General features: G+C 39.3%; 1 protein-coding gene across 15 annotated transcripts in view; it reads left to right on the forward strand.

Moving 5' to 3' along the window:
* LOC117329662 (calcium uptake protein 3, mitochondrial-like) overlaps positions 1-20,814 on the forward strand; it is a 154,597-nt gene that overhangs the window by 69,669 nt on the left and 64,114 nt on the right. The gene's annotated exons all lie outside the window — the stretch shown is intronic.

Consider the following 20,814-nt stretch of genomic DNA (forward strand, 5'->3'; position numbering starts at 1 on the left):
TTAAGTGAGTTAGGAGGAAGATGAGGAATGGTCCTTAGATTTAAGTGAGTTAGGAGGAAGATGAGGAATGGTCCTTAGATTTAAGTGAGTTAGGAGGAAGAGGAGGAATGGTCCTTAGATTTAAGTGTGTTAGGAGGAAGAGGAGGAATGGTCCTTAGATTTAAGTGAGTTAGGAGGAAGATGAGGAATGGTCCTTAGATTTAAGTGAGTTAGGAGGAAGATGAGGAATGATCCTTAGATTTAAGTGAGTGAAGAGGAAGATGAGGAATGGTCCTTAGATTTAAGTGAGTTAGGAGGAAGATGAGGAATGGTCCTTAGATTTAAGTGAGTTAGGAGGAAGATGAGGAATGGTCCTTAGATTTAAGTGAGTGAAGAGGAAGATGAGGAATGGTCCTTAGATTTAAGTGAGTTAGGAGGAAGATGAGGAATGATCCTTAGATTTAAGTGAGTGAAGAGGAAGATGAGGAATGGTCCTTAGATTTAAGTGAGTTAGGAGGAAGATGAGGAATGGTCCTTAGATTTAAGTGAGTTAGGAGGAAGATGAGGAATGGTCCTTAGATTTAAGTGAGTGAAGAGGAAGATGAGGAATGGTCCTTAGATTTAAGTGAGTTAGGAGGAAGATGAGGAATGGTCCTTAGATTTAAGTGAGTTAGGAGGAAGATGAGGAATGGCCCTTAGATTTAAGTTAGTTAGGAGGAAGATGAGGAATGGTCCTTAGATTTAAGTGAGTTAGGAGGAAGATGAGGAATGGCCCTTAGATTTAAGTGAGTTAGGAGGAAGATGAGGAATGGCCCTTAGATTTAAGTGAGTGAAGAGGAAGATGAGGAATGGTCCTTAGATTTAAGTGAGTTAGGAGGAAGATGAGGAATGGTCCTTAGATTTAAGTGAGTTAGGAGGAAGATGAGGAATGGTCCTTAGATTTAAGTGAGTTAGGAGGAAGATGAGGAATGGCCCTTAGATTTAAGTGAGTTAGGAGGAAGATGAGGAATGGCCCTTAGATTTAAGTGAGTTAGGAGGAAGATGAGGAACGGCCCTTAGATTTAAGTGAGTGAGGAAGATGAGGAATGGTCCTTAGATTTAAGTGAGTTAGGAGGAAGATGAGGAATGGTCCTTAGATTTAAGTGAGTTAGGAGGAAGATGAGGAATGGCCCTTAGATTTAAGTGAGTAAGGAGGAAGATGAGGAATGGCCCTTAGATTTAAGGGATTTAAGAAGATGTGGAATGGCCCCTTGGACTTCGTAAATACAGAAGGGAAAAAACTGCTTAAGATTTAAAGATGTGCCTGTTATTTTTGATGGAGCATTATTTGCGATATATGGAACACCTCTCTGGTATTCCACTGTTAGTAAATCATGGTGTGAGTGACATTATATTCCTGTTGGGGTACCAATGATAGTAAGTGTACATAGTAATGTGTTACCCTACTTCTGTCTAGCTTGGACAGTTATATAACGGAAAATTTTACATGTATATTCATGCTATCGTTTGATAGATTGGCCCGAGGCTGATTTTACAGACATCTTCTCCTTCCACTCAGAAGCCAGAATGATTGTCAGCCGACAACACATGTAAAAATGTCAATGTGCTTTAGAAAAAAAGAGAATCTATAATTAACCCAGTTTATACTGAGAGGTGAAACACCTTGCAGGGAGGGTTGAAAAAACTCCATCATACTATGTGTTGATACAAGGGCAAAAAATTTAAAATAGATTTCATTTTTTTTATGAAGTTTGAACTTGAACTACACTGTTGAGTTGCATGTATACATTCTGTGAAAGAGATTTGTTAGTTAGTTTTTTTTATAAATTTTATGTGATGATTATGATGTTTTTGTAAGATTTAGGTTGTATCTATTTCAGACCCAGTTTTAACATTATACAAATAATTGCCATTAAGTTGCATATACACAAGTGTCTTTTTCTTATAAAAATGTTGTTTGGTGCAGCTCTTGAACATTTTAACAAAGATTTCATTTACTTACTGAAACAATAATTTTTCAGAGATAATATTGTTTTAGAGGTGTTTTTGAGATAGTGATGTGCTTGCAATTGCTCATTGACATTGTTGATACAGATATGAAAGGTCTTTGAATTTTGCCTGGCAATTAGTCTTGAAATTCAGTGTCATACCTTAAAAGTCTTGAAATTTGTATCTTTGCTGTATGATAGAAGAAAATACATATTTATAATTATAATTAAAATAGTATTTTCCTTCAAATATTCACTAAAACAAATCTGAAGAATGTTCGTTGTGATCAGGAGCTAAGTATACTGCAACATTGTTAATGTATTGGGAAATAAAACAATGTATCAAACTTTTGACTATACTACATAACTACTGGGGTAACTGAATTTAACTGCAGGTCAATCACTACTCCAGCTAATTAAAATATAAAGTCTTGGAAAAGTCCTTGAATTTGATGACAGAAATTCCAGGAAAAGTCTTTGAATGAACCAAGAAATTTGAATGATCCAAAGTACCGGTGAACTTAGATGAAATGTATGTATCACAACACTTTGTTTTGAAATTAATATCATATTATCCAATCTTATGACAAAGTTCTTTCACTCTTGTTTATTTGGAAATCATTGGATCATTTAGAAGACTGCAGATCATCACATTAAGTAAAGATAGAAAATGTTAATAACATTCAAATTGGAGACTATTTGATTTATGAATAAAATCAAAAGATATTAAATTCCTGATATTATCAAGTAAATAGTTTAAGAGTAGCCCAGTATTAGTATTTCCCGCCTTACATATTTCTGAAAAATCATGAATGACAGAATTTTTTTTTTATTTGATTTGTAGTCTGGAACAATGTCATCGATGCGAGTGATAAATTGGATGCTAACATGGCTAGAGTGCATTAATAACATTGATGGCTGGGTTTAAATACTTGTGTTTATTCGTCATTAAATCCGCTGCAAAGAATAGATATAAGATTAATGACGAAGGGTAGGGGCTGAATGCCTGTGTATCGGATTACTCTGGACCATTGACCAGTCCATACAAATGTCAATGGTCACTCATCTCGTCCTCGGCCCACAACCCGTTCAGGATAGCCCAGTTTTGTCCTCAAGATTCCATTCACCCCGCAAAAATTTCACCGATTTTTATGATTTGTTTAAATTTACTTGAGCTCCCATCTGTTCCAGCGTGCTGAAGTTGGGTGTTGCGTCCCCCAGCCGTCCACCCACGTCTGTCCGTAAACCACCCCTTAATTGACCTCCTGCTACTGACCAGTGGTCAGATTCTAAAACTGGACTTACACTTTTCTTAATCAGAAAAAAATGGTACAGAACTAGCTTTAAATAGCTGGAAACTTGATGTAATTCTTTGATAATTGTTAGTCATTAACTGAGAATGAAGGATTAAATTGAAAGTTTTGATGTATCGAAAATTTTGAAATAAAACAATATTTCAAAATATTTTGTAATAAATAATAAAGGTATTTGAAATCATAGAAAACTATGAAGGAAGTCATGTGAGTTAAAAGGAAAGTTAAGGGTTTTAAAGGAAATATATAGTTATGGGATAACATTTTCACTGCTCAGGGAATGTTATGGGTGGGACAGCTGTGATGTGGGGTGGGGGTCGGGGTTGTGGACATTAAATATAGGTCAGTGTTGGGTCGGACTGTGGGTATGATGAGGGGGTGGGGGTCGGGGTTGTGGACATTGAACATAGGTCAGTGTTGGGTCGGACTGTGGGTATGATTAGGGGCTAGGGGTCGGGGCTGTGGACATTGAACATAGGTCAGTGTTGGGTCGGACTGTGGGTATGATTAGGGGCTGGGGGTCTGGGTTGTGGACATTGAACATAGGTCAGTATTAGGTTGGACTGTGAGTGTGATGTGGGGGTGGGGGCCGTTGGCTTGGGGCATAGGTCGATGTCCCTTCAGACCATGGTTTTCGAAATATGTATATGGGTAGAAGATGGTTGGACAGCTGGAAAGTGGGGGTGGGGGTGGGGGTCGAGCCGTGGGCATCATAGGTCAGTCAGTATCTGGTTGGACCATGAGCTTGGAAATGTATGTGGGTGGGAGACGGTGGTAGCAGATATATGTGGGTGGGGGATAAAGGAACTAAAGTGGATTTGAGGGTGTGTTAAGGCCATGCCTGTTAAGTGAAGTTAAGGTGTAAAAATAAAAATCATTATAGATTTCATAGGACTAAGGGGAAGTATTTCTCCATGGGAGAAGGAAAATTAATGAAATTAAGGATAACAAAAATTAGGGTAGCACTGGCACTTACAGGGCAGAGGAAAAGTGAGAGAAGGATGAATTAGGAGTGTTAGGCTAGTTAGGGACATATAGAGACAAGAGAGGACAGGGAGTGAGAGAAGGATGAATTAGGAGTGTAAGACTAGTTAGGGACAGATGGAGACAAGAGGGGACAGGAAAAGTGAGAGAAGGATGAATTAGGAGTGTAGGGCTAGTTAGGGACAGATGGAGACAAGAGGGGACAGGAAAAGTGAGAGAAGGATGAATTAGGAGTGTAGGGCTAGTTAGGGACAGATGGAGACAAGAGGGGACAGGAAAAGTGAGAGAAGGATGAATTAGGAGTGTAGGGCTAGTTAGGGACAGATGGAGACAAGAGGGGACAGGAAAAGTGAGAGAAGGATGAATTAGGAGTGTAGGGCTAGTTAGGGACAGATGGAGACAAGAGGGGACAGGAAAAGTGAGAGAAGGATGAATTAGGAGTGTAAGGCTAGTTAGGGACAGATGGAGACAAGAGGGGACAGGAAAAGTGAGAGAAGGATGAATTAGGAGTGTAAGGCTAGTTAGGGACAGATGGAGACAAGAGGGGACAGGGAGTGAGAGAAGGATGAATTAGGAGTATAAGGCTAGTTAGGGACAGATGGAGACAAGAGGGGACAGGAAAAGTGAGAGAAGGATGAATTAGGAGTGTAGGGCTAGTTAGGGACAGATGGAGACAAGAGGGGACAGGGAGTGAGAGAAGGATGAATTAGGAGTGTAAGGCTAGTTAGGGACAGATGGAGACAAGAGGGGACAGGAAAAGTGAGATAAGGATGAATTAGGAGTGTAAGGCTAGTTAGGGACAGATGGAGACAAGAGGGGAGAGGAAAAGTGAGAGAAGGATGAATTAGGAGTGTAAGGCTAGTTAGGGACATATAGAGACAAGAGAGGACAGGAAAAGTGAGAGAAGGATGGATGAGGAGTGTAAGGCTAGTTAGGGACATATAGAGACAAGAGGGGACAGGGAGTGAGAGAAGGATGAATTAGGAGTGTAAGGCTAGTTAGGGACAGATGGAGACAAGAGGGGACAGGGAGTGAGAGAAGGATGGATTAGGAGTGTAAGGCTAGTTAGGGACAGATGGAGACAAGAGGGGACAGGGAGTGAGAGAAGGATGGATTAGGAGTGTAAGGCTAGTTAGGGACATATGGAGACAAGAGGGGACAGGAAAAGTGAGAGAAGGATGAATTAGGAGTGTAAGGCTAGTTAGGGACAGATGGAGACAAGAGGGGACAGGGAGTGAGAGAAGGATGGATTAGGAGTGTAAGGCTAGTTAGGGACAGATGGAGACAAGAGGGGACAGGAAAAGTGAGAGAAGGATGAATTAGGAATGTAAGGCTAGTTAGGGACAGATGGAGACAAGAGGGGACAGGAAAAGTGAGATAAGGATGAATTAGGAGTGTAAGGCTAGTTAGGGACAGATGGAGACAAGAGAGGACAGGGAGTGAGAGAAGGATGAATTAGGAGTGTAAGACTAGTTAGGGACAGATGGAGACAAGAGAGGACAGGAAAAGTGAGAGAAGGATGAATTAGGAGTGTAAGGCTAGTTAGGGACAGATAGAGACAAGAGGGGACAGGGAAGTGAGAGAAGGATGGATTAGGAGTGTAAGGCTAGTTAGGGACAGATGGAGACAAGAGGGGACAGGAAAAGTGAGAGAAGGATGAATTAGGAGTGTAAGGCTAGTTAGGGACAGATGGAGACAAGAGGGGACAGGAAAAGTGAGAGAAGGATGAATTAGGAGTGTAAGGCTAGTTAGGGACAGATGGAGACAAGAGAGGACAGGAAAAGTGAGAGAAGGATGAATTAGGAGTGTAAGGCTAGTTAGGGACATATGGAGGTATAGGGACATGGTTTAGGTCATTGTGGGTGTATGAGAGTCTCCATTTCCCTCTCCAAACTCTTCCATTCACCTCTGGAATGGAATGCACTCATTAGGTGAGTCTAGGGGACTGGAATGTGGCGGCCATATGTTGGCGCTCGTTGGAGCCCAGAAGCACCGCTTCTGACCCTGTCGTGTGTCAAGGCGGTGTGGCGGAGAAAAACTCCCTCCATTAACAGATGGTGTAGCACCTGCTCGAGACCAATATATACATGACAATTACCAGCGTTGTCCTACCTGGGCCACGGAGGGCGAGAGTTAATGAATCGGTCATCAACTCTTGTAATGCTGATTAGAGCTGTCTGATGGCCTGGCTGATTTTTCACTCCCCCTCGCCTATTTATACCTGACGGGTAGCTCAGGTACAATAAAGCAGGTAGAACATCTTATACGCATCATGGCTGTTTTGTGAATAACATTTTTTCTGTAAGGAATTACATTTTTCTTTGTAATGTTTTTGTCACCCAATATGTAAAGTCTGAAAACGAGATTGTATGCATTTAAAATTTTCAGATATTTTTTTTGTGGTTAGTTAAGTAAATAATTTGCTGATTTAAAACAAAACTCTGAGCAGTGACATTTTCTTACCATTAAGCTATTTAAAAAAAAAAAAAAACAGTTAAAAAGGTTGAAAAAACTTCTTTTCAGAAAGAACAAAAAGTTAGGGATGCATTCCTAAATTTAGAATAAAATATTTTTTTTATTGATTAAATCAAACAAAACAAAAAAAGTATACTAATACAAAAGTGATTTACTCTTTCAGACCTTCACTTCAGAAACATGCACACAAAAATTAAAAACAAATTTCTTTTCAATATTTCATTCACCTTGATTATTAAGGATGATTTTTTGCTGTTTTACTGCCTCAAACAGGCTTTTTAAAGTGCAATTATCAAAAATTGATGAAAAATAAGTAAGGAATATATACTCCCAAAGGTCACAGAGGCTGGTGGTAAAGTAGTTAAAACAGATCACTGCTTATAATTATAGTATGTTTCTAGGACAAAAGTCACAGGAATTACTGGAACAAGTCTTAATTAAGTGATATTTTCCTTACTTGTTTTGCTAAACTTGCTTGTTTTTCTGTTTCCTAAAATCGTTAACCCTGTTCTGTCGTCCTAGTTACATAAACATCCATAAGCTCTAATTTACACAACTCTACATATTTATATATACATATATGCAACTTTGTTTGTTTAAAAAACATAAAACAGCATTTTTGACTGCCGTTTGCCAACTTCTGGTGGGTTCGTATGGAGAAACCAGCTGTCATGCTTCTATGAAGTTTTCAGGAGTCATTCTATTGATCAATGTGAAACGGCAGGGTGTTCTTTACAAAGTACATACATGAAACAGTTTCATCGAGAGTGAAATTTGTAAAATTTTATGAAAGAAACCACAAATTAGAAAAAGTGATCCGGTGTTGGAAATGATAAATTTTAATTTTGGTATCACACCAAATGTATGAATACTTATATTGGGGACTCGGCTGCCTCAGCAGGACTGGAGTTGTTCTTGGTGTTACAGTGCTGCGAAACCGGAGTTCCTGTGTTTGGATGTTGAGACATCCCGGTGTGTAGTACCGTATGTTGAAATTATGTTAATGATATAAAAACATTTTCAGAATCCTGCAAATGTCATATCCTTTAAAAATTTATTAATCATTTATACAATATTAAATATGGTCGCCGTTTCATACACCACTACTTGTTTGGATTACACCTTGTCCGTATCAGTCAATCAATTATGTCATGTCATTGTCTACCTTGTCCAGAGAATATATGATATATATTTATGATCATGATTAACAAATTTTGTAAGCCAGTACCACTGGTTTGGTTTGGTTTATTTGGTCTAACGTCCTATTAACAGCTAAGGTCATTTAATGACGGCCTTCCGTGCGTGTGACATCCATGCGTGTGTTGAGTGCGTATGTGTGTTTTTGGAGGCTGCGGTATGTTCGTGTTAAGTCTCCTTGTGATAGGACGGAACTTTTGCCGATTTATAGTGCTACCTCACTGGAGCATACTGCCGAAGACACCCAGCAGGACACCCCACCCGGTCACATTATACTGACAACGGGCGAACCAGTCGTCCCACTCCTTGTATGCTGAGCGCTAAGCAGGAGCAGCAACTACCATTTTTAAAGACTTTGGTATGTCTCGGCTAGAACCCTTCCTAACAGGGGAGCCAGTACCATGCTATATATGGCAGATTTTTAGCCCACCATCATCAGATGGTGGGCTATTCAAATCGCCCTGCGTCCGTGGTCCGTCGTCCGTCCGTCCGTCCGTCCCTCCCTCCGTCCGGCCGTCCGTCCGTCCGTCCGTCCGTAAACAATTCTTGTTATCGCTAATCCTCAGAAAGTACTGAAGGGATCTTTCTCAAATTTCATATGTAGGTTCCCCTTGGTGCCTAGTTATGCATATTGCATTTTGGGACCGATCGGAAAACAACATGGCCGACAGGCTGCCATCTTGGATTTTGACCATTGAAGTTTGTTATCGCTATTTCTGAGAAAGAGCTGAAGGGATCTTTCTCAAATTTCATATGTTGGTTTCCCTTGGTGCCTAGTTATGCATATTGCATTTTGGGACCGATCGGAAAACAACATGGCCGACAGGCAGCCATCTTGGATTTTGACAATTGAAGTTTGTTATCGCTATTTCTAAGAAAGTACTGAAGGGATCTTTCTCAAATTTGATATATGGGTTTCCCTTGGTGCCTAGTTATGCATATTGCATTTTGGGACCGATCGGAAAACAACATGGCCGACGGGCAGCCATCTTGGATTTTGACCATTGAAGTTTGTTATCGCTATTTCTGAGAAAGTACTGAAGGGATCTTTCTCAAATTTTATATGTAGGTTTCCCTTGGTGCCTAGTTATGCATATTGCATTTTGGGACCGATCGGAAAACAACATGGCCGACGGGCAGCCATCTTGGATTTTGACCATTGAAGTTTGTTATCGCTATTTCTAAGAAAGTACTTAAGGGATCTTTCTCGAATTTCATATGTAGGTTTCCCTTGGTGCCTAGTTATGCATATTGCATTTTGAGACCAATCGGAAAACAACATGGCCGACAGGCAGCCATCTTGGATTTTGACAATTGAAGATTGTTATCGCTATTTCTCAAAAAGCACGGAAGGGATCTTTCTCAAATTTCATATGTAGGTTCCCCTTGGTGCCTAGTTATGCATATTGCATTTTGAGACCGATCTGAAAACAACATGGCCGACAGGCAGCCATCTTGGATTTTGACAATTGAAGTTTGTTATCGCTATTTCTGTGAAAGTACTAAAGGGATCTTTCTCATATTTGTTATGTATGTTCCCCTTGGTGCTTAGTTATGCATGTAGCATTTTGAGACCAATCAAAAAACAACATGGCCGACAGGCAGCCATCTTGGATTTTGACCATTAAAGTTTGTTATTGCCATTTCTGAGAAAGTACTGAAGGGATCTTTCTCAAATTTCATATGTAGGTTCCCCTTGGTGCCTAGTAATGCATATCGCATTTTGGGACTGATCGGAAAACAACATGGCCGACAGGCAGCCATCTTGGATTTTGACCATAGAAGTTTGTTATCGCTATTTCTGAGAAAGTTCTGATTGGATCTTTCTCCAATTTCATATGTAGGTTCCCCTTGGTGCCTAGTTATGCATATTGCATTTTGAGACCAATCAGAAAACAACATGGCCGACAGGCAGCCATCTTGGATTTCGAAAATTGAAACTGGTTATCACTATTACTAAGAAACTAATGAAGGGATCTTCCTGAAATTTCATATGTAGGTTCCCCCAGGTGCCTAGTTATGCATATTGCATTTTGAGACCAATCGGAAAACAACATGGCCGACAAGCAGCCATCTTGGATTTTGACAATTGAAGTTTGTTATCACTATTTCTCAGAAAGCACTGAAGGAATCTTTCTCAAATTCCATATATATAGGTTCCCCTTGGTGCCTAAATCTTAAATTTTATATATAGGTTTCCCTTGTTTGAAAAGTACTAGAGGTTTCTTCTGAGTTTACACAGATTAGTAAGACTTAGAAGAAGAGAAAAGTAGAGAATAGATCAATCTGACATGGAACCTATGAAGAACATTCAATGGTGGGCGCCAAGATCCCTCTGGGATCTCTTGTTATATATGGATTCTGTAGTCCTAATTGAGTGATTCCCTTTTGGGCAAACACTTCACCCTAATTGCTCTTGATGTCATTGTGACAGACCTCCCGAGAGGTAGCCACCAACTACTACAAGGAGACCCCCACCTCAAAATGACCCTGGCTGTTCACGGGGTAATAAACCCAGCAAACAAACAAACAATCCCAGCAGAGTTTTGTCCTTTAGTTCAATTCTGATGCCAAGTTGATGTGCTATATTTGATCGTGTTTCAATATTTCACATTTACTATTTATGTAAAGCAGTTATCCGACATTAAGCTAGTTGATAATTAAGCCCATCCATGTCTATTGCCATTCAGAGGTTGGGAAGAACAGGGGTCATGGGCCATAGCTAGGCACATTCAAATTCTTAATGGTCCAAAGAAATTTTAAAGTCTTAATTCTGCCTTCCAAAACCCTGCGGTTCAGTAAAAATGCAAATAGATCCTATTTTAATTTGTACTGCAATACGTCCATGCTTTACCTTGTTCCAAAGTTTATGAGTCGATGTCCTGAGCTTATTGCAGGATAAATAATATATCAATATACAAATGTAAACCGTAGATAGACATATACGTATGTGTCCTCATATTTGATTAGTACTAGCTACTGACAGTATACAAGATTTATCTGGTCAACTCATGAGAGTTTCACAAACGGATGGGTCTGAAATGGGTTTTACTATCTATCTGTAGACTATATAGACTGAACAAAACTATATTATAAATTTTATTTCAAAACTCACCTGTAAACTCGTTAATTCCTTTGGTAAGAGATTTAAGATACAGTAGACAGACTTGTGAATACATCTTCAGTATACACTGACAGTTTTTATCATGTTCCTGTAAAATACAATATGTTAACTCAAGTTTTAGAATTTAAAGATAAAGTGTATGTGTTGTTTGAAGTGAGAACTTGTATCTGCTGAATAAATCTACAGGTATATAAATTAGAAATATATCTTACAGGTAAACGTACCTGTAGACGTAGATTAATCATAGAGTGATATTTAACACTTTAAGCTGTTAGGTAATAAAGTGTAATATGTGTATTGTCATAAATATCATGATCATGCCAGCCTGTTCATATCAACAGCAATATTAGAGGTACTTTATAACAGTGATAAGATATTGTTTCCAAGAACTGTAGTCACACCTGTACAGTCACACCTGTATTTGGATTAGCTGCATGTACATCTGGATGTCAAAGTACCACCAAGCCTTGAACTTGCAGTTGATCCTTAACAGGGATGGTTTGCCTTTATCAGGAAATTGTGGGATCAAGAACTGTCCTGTATTTGTCCTTGGGTAATGAAGACATTTTAATTACCCCTTTCCTCTGGAATGCTGTTCAATGAGGTAGCCACCAGCTACTACAAAAAGTCCCAACCACAAATTGACCTTTGCTGTTGGCAGGGTGATTGCAGATTAACCAAGCAAATCCCCAGCAAACAGACAAGCAAACAAATAATTTTTAAAGTGACTTCTTATTAAGCTAAAAGCGTATTGGCATTTTCGCCCTGTCTTACCCATTCATGAAGATATTAGTCCGCGGAACGTGTCTAATAAGAAAATGGACCTAACCATTGTAGTGGTATTAATATAGAACTTGTATTGATCTGTTCCTTCTTCTTACCAATTGTGACACTAAAGTGCTGGAATATTGCTTCTAAAGATATTTGTATCTTTCAATATCTGTATAATACAAATCAGTTTTGATAGGTCTGGCCCTCTGACTCAGGATCCTTCAAGCTGAGATTTAAACTATACCATAATAATGTTAATATGTGTTATAACGAACATATTCAATATTACTGTCACTTATTGTTCAATCATTATCTTGTCATTTGGTTATCATGCTATACATTTTTGTGTCACCTGCGAAAAGCAGGCAACATATAGGTATCACTATGTTGATGTCGTCGTCGTCGGTGTCGGCGGTGTCTGCACAGAGGTTTCTGTGTGATAACTCAAATCCCCTTTGGCCGATCAAATTCAAACTTCTTGCAAATCTTCCTTATCACTAGTGCATACTTGGGATTGTATTTCAGGTCCGAAGGTCAAAAGTCAAGGTCACTGATGCTAAAAATAGAAAATTAGTGTTACTATAAATAGAAAATTTGTTTCCATTGCAAAAAACTCCTGTTATCATCAACTTTTCTGCACAGACGACACATCCACTTCCATCGAATTCTTGTTGCAGCATAAGTATGGACGTGTAATCTGTTGTAAAATTCAAGCATTTAAAAAAAAAAAGTTTGAATTTATTAAGTTCCACTTAGTTATGACTTCATGAATTCAGAAAACCTGTTTCTCAATTTGATGTTGATAATAAAATTGGCATGTACAGCTAATCAACTTGATACCAGTTTTAGTGAAGTGTTGGTTTTTTTTTTTAGGTCAAGTTTATTTCAAATTACAAAACATATTTGAGATGATATGTTATTTTATAGATTCCTGTGTTAGGTGTTTATGTCATATGTTCAAGTGCAACTTAAAAATACATTCAGCTGATATTTTGTCAGATCTGAAGTAATTCCTGTTTTAACTATTCTCTCCTGAAACTCTGATAATATTCTAAGTGTATATAATAGTGTTGTGTTATCAGATTGGTCTCAATTACACCCAGTGTGAAGTGCTTTTAGCTCTTATTGAATAAGTAAAGGGAGACAACTACAGATTATCTCCCCTTTGTGAGATGTGTCTACAATTTGCTATAAAGGCAGTGTTTCAAATCAAAAATAGATTATCTCCCCTGGAAGATTGCAACATTGTGATATTTTAGGGATTATTGCTATTTGAGAAACTCTTCTATATATTTAAAGTACATTTCATCTCTAATCTGCCACAATTTCAGTAAATATATGGTGAAGATTCAACGATAGCAAATTTTCTTTATTAAAGTCTAAAAGTGAAGCTTAATCGTTTTAAACAATATACAAACCTCATTATCTCAAAGATAATGCATCGTTAAAAATAAATTAAAGATATCCTGAGTATAGTAAGCTAATCAGAGTATATCTTACATAGAATTTTACTGTCGGGACTGAACATTTATTTCATGTTAGGCAGGGTCTCAAAGTTAACAAAGTTCTGGATAAAGTGATTTGAATGTACCTGCGTAGTTCTAACCAGTTGAGTATGTCATGAGCTAGTCACTTATAATTCATCAATCCAATTATAAAACAAACTTTAATTCAAATTTTTTTTTTTTTGTCAAGTTCCTTTACATTATACTGAATGATTGCACAAAATAAGTTTTTTTTTGTTGATGATGATTTTTCAGATGAACTTTCAGAGATTGCACAAAGATCGGAGATGAGATTGCAATGGGATGTTCTGGTGATTTCAATTTCTTAAATATAAAATCAAACAATCCAAAAATAGTTTGAATGAATGAACTGGTAGATAAGTTTCACGCTGAAAGATTTTCATTGTAATATTGTATATTATATGTTTGATTTTATGTTTCTTTGTCATCTTTAAACTCTTAAACATGTTAAACATGACCTTCTGGGTGGCCCAAAGACTATGATGGATGGTCTCACTGCCTTTCTCTTTTAATCTCTTCCCTGTCTGTGCAAGTTTTAATCCTCTCCAACTACAGCTTTGGTTTTTATAACAAAATTATATTTTCATAGCCTAGTGTTAATGAGAGTAGTGAGTCAAGAGCTGATTCGAGACCTTCAGGGTCATCAGAAAGCTTTTTTCTGAATCAGACTTTGGAGAGATGCAATGTGTTTTAAGTGTTTGATGTACTCTGATCTAATTGGATAAGTTACCACGTTGATGACATAATATTTGTACCCAGTTCACCCCAATCTGACATATGTTTTCAATTCATTTTTGTCTCATTATCTGCAGAATGCATATATTGTTTCTATTATACAAGTAAACTCTCTCCAGGAGTTTGGTCAAATTAAGGATGTTAGTTCTAACTTTTGATTGGACGTTTAGTTTGTTAGTCCCCTTCCAGTGAAACCAGGAGGACTAAAGGTTTCCTCCCTGTCTGTCTGTCCATCTGTCTGTCTGTCCATCTGTCTGTCCATTCAGTCATCTTTTTCTGCATTTTTCTCGGCCATGCTTCAAGCTATGTTGGTGAAAATTAGTATGTAACTTTAGGTATGAGAAGCTATAGATCAAGATTGAGTTTCAGAGTTTTTGGGTCAAGGTCAAGGTCCTGGTTTCTATTTTTAGCAGGGGCCAGTAGGGGACATGTATTGCTTAGCAATATCCAGCATGCTTAATTTGATAGGTTGGAATTGCTTAATCTTGGAAGTTTTTAGGTTTCGAGCTATCAGTTGTGATCCGCCTTTGTCCGTTATGTATTAATGTTAGATATTAGTTTAAATTGCCATTACTTTGAACTGACAAAAAGTTAAATAAGAAACCTAACTTCAAATATAACTTTTCATGAAATTTTGTTGTTTAATATGTGTGAATTATAATTTACTGAGTGCATAAATGTCCTCTATTCTCAATGTATTTTCACTGTATTTTTTCCCAAAAGAACTTTAAAATGTGCTGATAGTTTAAAACTCCAGAAAAACACTGAAAATAAAAAGACAGCAAAATTACAAAAAAAATAGATATGAAGAAAGGACAGTCAAAGGTCATAATTGGTAATTCCATCATAAGATCATAAGAATTGATACTACATTAAAAAATGGTAATAGTAAGCTTATTGCCACTCAAAGAATAACTGTTGGCATACAAATTTTTAACATATTTTACACATTGAATTTCGCAATTTGCCAAGTTGTATTTCCCCAAAATACTTGGGAAAACGCTGGTCCTTTAATCATATTGATACTTGATTTATTTAATGATCACAATAGAAACAGCGTGTAACAGAGTAAGTATGTCATCCTAGCTATATTTAACCTTTGGAGGGTTGTATATATATAATGCTATACCTATAGGTAAGACCCTAACACAGACTTAATTCAAAAGGACTTAAATTGCATAATATTTGATCAATGGTATCCTTGATCATTTGTCGGTGTGATTCTGAAAGCTACAGGTATATTAAAGTCTGATTCAGTGTGTTAATCCTGGGGTCCGTATGTTTATTTAGTAAATCATTGATGAATGTAAAGTTAGCTTTATAGCAGTATTGAGCAACATGTATCCCCAAATCTCATGTCATCCAAGCAGCTATTTATAGAACTTGTGAAATTTGTCCCCATTTTCCCCTCCCCCTCTTTTCAAAAGGTTGTCAATGGCCTTGTTGATATATAACACACACATTCTATAGTACATTTACCAGCGATGGTATCTCGATCTTCAGAGTTTTATCAATGGGAAAAATGGAGCTATTTATAGGTTTTACGTAAAAGAAGAATTTTTGCCATGTATGGAATTTATTTAGATTAATTAATTCATACATGTGTGTCTGTATCCTTTTAAGAAATACAGTTGACGTTGAATTTATCCGAAGAAAATAATATATTATGTCAAAACATCATGGTGGGTCCTGAAAGTGAATATCATGTTATTCAAAGAATTCCTATGATTTTTACACGATATTATATTATGACATGAAAAATTTATTCTGAAAAAATTGTTGTGGGTGTTTATCTGTTTAACTGAAAAATAGTGTAACATGATCGAGAGAAATTTTAACTTATCAGTGAAATCAAAACCCATGTGAAATTTTATGTTTTGTGCGAGAAGCTTAATTGTATAATTTCGATGTCACTTTGACTCTCTTCTTGCGTGTTATTATTCTACATAGTGGGATCAAATGTTCGGCAGGAATTTGTTTAACCTGGTCTGGAAGTTAAAAGTAAACAAAGTACCTGTAATCAAAAGTCAACAAGGGATGACCGACAGGTGTAAATGTTTATTGGCTGAGAATTCTTGCGACAGTGGCTATTTTTAGATCTGATACAATCTTTGTGACAAATTTCTTCCAAAACTGTCAAGTGATTGTGGGAAGAGAGTGGTGTTATCTTTCCAGGGTGTGTATGAAATTCTCCAGGAATGATCATGATGAAATTCAGTTTGAAAATGTCTAAATGGTATTTAATGATTAAAAGTGTACAATTAATTTGTGGCCTCTTACTTATTAACCATACTGTAATGTTTTATTAATTAAAGTCGTTAATTTGATGTGCACATCATACTAACAGCGTTTTATTTTTTAGTGAATAATTAAAACCATGAGTACAATTTGTGATCTTTGCCAAATGGATAATTTCCAAAAGACTTAATTGTTACTGGGTTGAAATGTCTCTTCCTAATGGTCATGACAAACTATACGTTCACAGTAACCAGTCACAGTTGCATTAAGTTACAAAACATTATGACAAATTTTCAAAGATAATAATCTTTTCCAGCTCCATCCTGAATGACGAGCCCCAATATATGGTTGATGTACCAGTGATTATGATATTTAAGACATTCTAACTAACGTGTTCTATTTAATTAATGTGTCATTAGGCTAACGACTATAATGAATCATATATCCCAGGATCGGTTCTGAGTCATCTGTCCTGTTGTATATTCCTTTCTCATGTCTCGGCCTCACTCTTTCTCTCCATCCCTGTATGTCTGTCCCAGTCTCTAGTTTCTTCTTTCATTCCCCAGTGTCTCTAAATGTTAAATATTTGTTGAATCTTTTCCTATCCATGTCTTTCTTATGCTTTGTTATTATTTCTTCCTTCCATCATTTACATCCATCTATTCCCTGCTTTCCATGTATCTCCCTATGATTCTGTCCCAGTATGTCTCTTTCCCTTCTCCATACTGAAATCTTCCATCCTTCCAACTTTCTCCAAATATTGGAATTCTTTCCATATCCAGAATATTCATTTAGAATCTCATTGAACACTTAATTTTTCCCTTTTGGTTAAAAGAAAAAATGTATGTTGTAATAAAAGATGCCATCAATTCTCACAGTTACTTATAAAAACGTAGAGCTGGCCCCTTGTCTCTAGAATATTAAAATTATAAATTAAATTGAGCTTTATGATTTTGGTCCCTAGGATATGTCTGATTCTATAGACCTAAGTTTCAAACTAGGGGCAGATAATCTAGTATTAGAATTTAGCTTGCCAATTCTTCAATAAAAAAAGCAAAAACAAAGGGTCTGGTCGCCAGTCTTAAAGAAATGTATCTGTATCTGCCCGTTGTCAGTATAATGTGACTGGTGGGGTGTGCTGCTGGGTGTCTTCAGCAGTATGTTTCAGTGAGGTAGCACTATAAATCAGCAGAAGTTCCGGCCTATCACAAGGAGACTTAACACGAACATACCGCAGCCTCCCAAAACACACATGCGCATTCACCATACGCATGCATGTCGCACGCACGGGAGGCCGTCCTTAAATGACCTTAGCTGTTAATAGGACATTAAACAAAATAAACACAAACACAAACACCTCTCTTCCTGAAGTGTCTATAATATGATATGCTTTTTCACATTTTACCGTCATTGTCCGGTGTCATAAGTTACCCGAATACACAATATTCTTCTTATTACCCTTCTGATGAAACCAGGGTATACTATAGGTTTTCTCTCTGTCTGTCTAGATCTTGTACATGTAGGTTTATACATATCAATGTAAAGCCAAAGTTTGTCAGCACTCTAGCGGCTTCATTTCTTGAGGGATTTCAATCAAACTTCACGCAATGATAAAGGACCATAATATCTCAGACAAGTTCAAGTTTCGGAGTTTTGGGGGCAAGGTCAAGGTCACTGTTACTGTTTATAGCGGGGGTCTGGTAGGGGACATGTATTACTTTAGCAATACACAGTATGCTTGATGAGATCATGCATCTTCCTCCACAGAATAACTTCCGCCTTAAGCTTCCTCTTTTCATCTTATCGTCCTCCAGTATGATATTACACCTTCCTCTCTCGATACAAATTCTGTATTTGTATACATACACGCAAAAAAATCATTCCAATATTCATATCATTGAAGTTAGCCAAACCAGAGTTACAAACACATCCAATTTAATCTTTATTTGTCAGACATTTCTAAACAATTTCACAGGTTTCAAACATTTCAACCAGTGTGAGAATTTCATTTCAAGTGTTACTCTACAAATGTCTGTTAAAATTCTTGGCTGGGTGAGTTAGATCTTCCAGAGGTCTACAGATAAAAACCATCAACTGGAATCTGTAGATATATCATACTCTGTGTATGAGGACAGATGGTGTTTGAAATCTAATTTCAGAGATGATGTGTACTTTTTAGAATGAAAACCACTCTGGAAGGGTATACCAATCTAAATGGAAGCTGGGTTGTGTATCTTGTGATATTTCAGGTCCTAATTATAAGTGGAACCTCTTTGTGAAATTTGAGTCCTAGAAGGAGGGAAGGTCACAGTACAAAGGGGAACGAGAGGGAGGGGAAAGAAAAAAGGTAGTTATGATAATGAAGCTCAAAGATAAATGGCGTAGAGGTCCTTGAAATGCTAGTGCTAATTAGGTATCATAATGGTAAGAAAGTTTGAGTTCATAAGATGTGGGAGGGGTGTATTGGTAAGATGTGGGAGGGGGTGTGTTGGTTATATGTGGGAGGTGGTGTGTTGTTAAGATGTGGGAGGGGTTTATTGGTAAGATGTGGGAGGGTGAGTTGTTAAGATGTGGGAGGTGGTGTATTGGTAAGATGTGGGAGGGGTGTATTGGTAAGATGTGGGAGGGGTGAGTTGGTAAGATGTGGGAGGGGTGTGTTGGTAAGATGTGGGAGGGGGTGAGTTGGTAAGATGTGGGAGGGGTGAGTTGGTAAGATGTGGGAGGTGGTGAGTTGGTAAGATGTGGGAGGTGTGTGTGAGTTGGTGTGTGGTATGTGCGTGGGGGTTTGGTAGAGTGTGGGAGGGTGAGTTGGCTGGGGGTTATGGTCGGGGAGGGGTGAGTTGGTAAGATGTGGGAGGGGGTGAGTTGGTAAGATGTGGGAGGGGGTGAGTTGGTAAGATGTGGGGGGGTGTATTGGTAAGATGTGGGAGGGGGTGAGTTGGTAAGATGTGGGAGGGGGTGAGTTGGTAAGATGTGGGAGGTGGTGAGTTGGTAAGATGTGGGGGAGTAGTTGGTAAGATGTGGGAGGGGGTGAGTTGGTAAGATGTGGAGGGATGAGTGGTAAGATGTGGGAGGGGGGGGGGTGAGTTGGTAAGATGTGGGGAGGGTGAGTTGGTAAGATGTGGGAGGAGGTGAGTTGGTAAGATGTGGGGAGGGGGTGAGTTGGTAAGATGTGGGAGGGTGAGTTGGTAAGATGTGGGAGGGTGTATTGGTAAGATGTGGGAGGGGTGTATTGGTAAGATGTGGGAGGTGGTGTGTTGTTACGATGTGGGAGGTGGGTGTATTGGTAAGATGTGGGAGGGTGAGTTGGTAAGATGTGGGAGGGTGAGTTGGTAAGATGTGGGAGGGTGGTTGGTTAGATGTGGGGGGGTGAGTTGGTAAGATGTGGGAGGGGTGTATTGGTAAGATGTGGGAGGGGGTGAGTTGGTTAGATGTGGGAGGGTGTATTGGTAAGATGTGGAGGGTGGTTGGTCTGTGTGGGGTGGTTGTTTGTTAAGATGTGGGGGGTTGGTCGTGTGGGGGGGTGTATTGGGTGTGGGCGGGTGCGTTTGGTAGATTGGGGGGGGTGTATTGTACGTGTGGGCGGGTGTTGTCTGGGGGCCTGATGGGGTGTGTGATTGGTCGCTGTGGGCGGGGTGATTGGTGCTGTGGGGTGGTGGGTTTTGGGCGATGTGGGGGGTGAGTTGGTGTGTGGGGGGTGTTTGGTTGGTATGTGGGCGGGGGGGTGTCTCGTGTTGGGGTGGGGTGTCTTGGTCCGTGTGGGAGGGTGTTTGGAGCATGTGGGCGGTGGTGTGTTGGTATGTGGGAGGGGGGTGTCTTGGTCGACGTGGGGGGTGGTTTAGATGTCTTCGTGGGGGGTGTGGTGGTGTGGTGGACGTTGGTCCGCTGTGGGCGGGTGCGGGTTTTGGCCGCTGTGGTGGGTGGTTGGTCGTTTTGGGGTTGTGCTGGGGGGGTGTTGGTAGCATGTGGGTAGGGTCGTTGGTTCGATGTGGGGGTGGAGTTTGGTACGCTGTGGAGGGTGTTGGTGTCGTTGGGCGGGTGGTTGGTTGCTGTGGGGGGTGGTTTGTGCGGTGGAATGGGGGTTTGTTGGTTCCTTGTGGGTTCTGGGGTGTGTGTTCCGTGGAGGGGGTGGTTGGTTCTGTGGGCGGTGTGTGAGTTGTCCCTGTGGGCGGGATGGAAGGTGGGGTGATTTGTGTGTGGGGGGTTGCAGGTTGGTCATTTTGTGGGGGTGGTTGGTTGGTCGGCTCAGTTTTTGGGAGGGTGTTGGTCGTTGTGGGGGGTGGGTTTTGTGTGGGAGGGTGTGGTGTGGTGTATCGCGGCTGTGTGGGGGCGGGTGTATATGGTGGGGGGTTGGTGTTGGTTTTGGAAAGTCTGTGTGTCTTGGGGGTGTTGTTGTTGTTGTGTTAGGTGGGTGGTCGTTGTAAGATGTGGGGGGTGGTTTGGTCAGATGTGGACGGGGTGAGTTGGTAGTGCCTGTGTGGTAT

Source organism: Pecten maximus, chromosome 6, assembly GCF_902652985.1.
Source record: "Pecten maximus chromosome 6, xPecMax1.1, whole genome shotgun sequence".
Lineage (NCBI taxonomy): Eukaryota > Metazoa > Mollusca > Bivalvia > Pectinida > Pectinidae > Pecten > Pecten maximus.